The sequence below is a fragment of the Solanum stenotomum genome, chromosome 5, assembly GCF_019186545.1.
Source record: "Solanum stenotomum isolate F172 chromosome 5, ASM1918654v1, whole genome shotgun sequence".
Lineage (NCBI taxonomy): Eukaryota > Viridiplantae > Streptophyta > Magnoliopsida > Solanales > Solanaceae > Solanum > Solanum stenotomum.
Genome location: NC_064286.1, coordinates 12024780 through 12026896, shown reverse-complemented (window position 1 = coordinate 12026896; position 2117 = coordinate 12024780). Strand labels below are relative to the sequence as shown.

The 2117-nt window shown below is 30.8% G+C and overlaps 1 long non-coding RNA gene across 1 annotated transcript in view; it reads right to left on the bottom strand.

Moving 5' to 3' along the window:
- Positions 1 to 1615, bottom strand: part of LOC125865245 (uncharacterized) — a 35056-nt gene extending 33441 nt beyond the window's left edge. The window contains exon 1 of the long non-coding RNA XR_007446328.1: positions 1398 to 1615. This is a non-coding gene — a long non-coding RNA (uncharacterized LOC125865245). The remainder of the gene's footprint in view (positions 1 to 1397) is intronic.
- Between the last annotated feature and the right edge of the window lie 502 nt (positions 1616 to 2117).

Sequence of the window (2117 nt, the reverse complement as noted above, 5' to 3'; positions counted from 1 at the left end):
ACACTACTAAAAAAACAGTGAATACCGACCTAAAAATTTCCGACCTCAAATGGAGGTCGGTAATTTCCGACCTCCGGAGGTCGGTATTTACAACTAGTCGGTTTTTATGCAAAATAAAGAGGGAAAACCAAATTCCGACCTCCGGAGGTCGGAATTTTCCCGGAAAAAATAAATTACAATAAAAATACCGACCTCATGAGGTCGGTATTTTAATTACATACTACCGACATTCGGAAGTCGGAATTATAAAATATTTAATTGAGAAAAAATTTCGACCTCAGGAGGTCGGAATTTTTAATGAATTATAATAAAAACCGACCTCTTGATGTCGGTATTATTTTCTCAATTAAATATAAAAAATACCGACCTCATGAGGTCGGTATTTTTATTGTAATTTATTTTTTCCGGGAAAATTCCGACCTCCGGAGGTCGGAATTTGGTTTTCCCTCTTTATTTTGCATAAAAACCGACTAGTTGTAAATACCGACCTCCGGAGGTCGGAAATTACCGACCTCCATTTGAGGTCGGAAATTTTTAGGTCGGTATTCACTGTTTTTTTAGTAGTGTATGTCTTTGAACTTGCTACTCGTGTTCTTTGTCCTGAGCCTGTTTGGATTAGCTTTTGACTTTTGACTTATAAGCCAAAAATCATAAGTTAAAAATTCTAACTTATGACTTTTGGATTATTTTTACCATATTAGCTTAAAACCAAGTACTTATAAGCACTTTGTAAATTTACCCAAACACTTTAAAAGTGCATAAAAGTTTATTCTGGCATAAAAACACTTAAAATAAGTCAATCCAAACAACTCATGTTCAACTTGAACCCTTTAGACTCTAGGGTTTTTTTCCAAACCTCCAACCTATCGTTAACTTTGTCACATATCTCATCGGCCTTTCGCAAATGTCATACACCATCGCACTTCCCTTAGAATATGTTGTGTTAATTCATCCATCACCAAGACTAATAACAATGACCTAAAAGTAGATCTTCGGTGCAACCCCATCACGACTTCAAAGTGTTTTGGGTCTCTTCCCACTATAATTACTCGGATCTTAAAACTCTATCATACATGTCCATACATGTCCCTAATCGCCCCTATTGTATGCTAGGCGTACACCTCAATTGATATGCCTTATATTTTAGTTTGTTTAATAAGTCATTTCATTTAATAACAAATTCACTCACCTTCTAAAATTTTGTGCCCTATTAAATTAAAATATAAAATAAAAGAGGGATAAAACTGCACACATGAAAGCAATCAAATATGTACTCCATGACATATAAAATTCAAAGAAAACAAACAACAGCAACCTAACACATAAAACTGTGTACCTTTAAGGATTATAGTAGCAACACAATTGAAAAAATTAGCCAAATAAATAAAATTGTGTACCCATTAAGAATTCTATCAGCAAAACGAAGCTCCATTGTCGCCGTACTTCTCTCCTATCGCTATGGCTGATTTGAGTGTCAATTTTGTCAGCTTGAGAGCCTATTTTGTTTTTGTGGGAAAATAAAAAGGAAAAAGAAAAGCTTTTTGAGCTGAGTAGTGGCATTGTATTCTCTGTGGCTAAACACTTGTCTCCATTCTTACCCATTTCGATTTTCAATATCCACTTTCGCAAAGTCACTTTACCATCCCTTTAAATTTATGTGATATAAAAATAAATTAATTAATTAATTAAAGTTGATTTTAGATTAATATTTATGCTAACTATTGCATCTTAGAATACTTTTTATGTTTTTTCTTAAAAAATCATATACTTCTATTATTTTTATATCCCAATTTATGTAGCACAAATAAAATTTTCTTGAGTTAACTAAATTTTTTATATATCTTTAATTTTTTTTTATAGTATTATGTTATTTTCAAAGAACATGTGTTTTCCCTTGCTCTTAAATTTAAAATTGTTAATTACTGGGTTTTTTTTTTTATAGTATTGCGTTATTTTCAAAGAATATGTGTTTTCCCTGTTCTAATTATAGAATTTTGAGAGTTAATTATTTTTTTCTATATTTTTTAAATATTTTAATTTATTAATTATCATGATTTATAATACTTCTTACATAATTTTTAAATAATATATTTTACTTCAATTATCGTAATTTATGT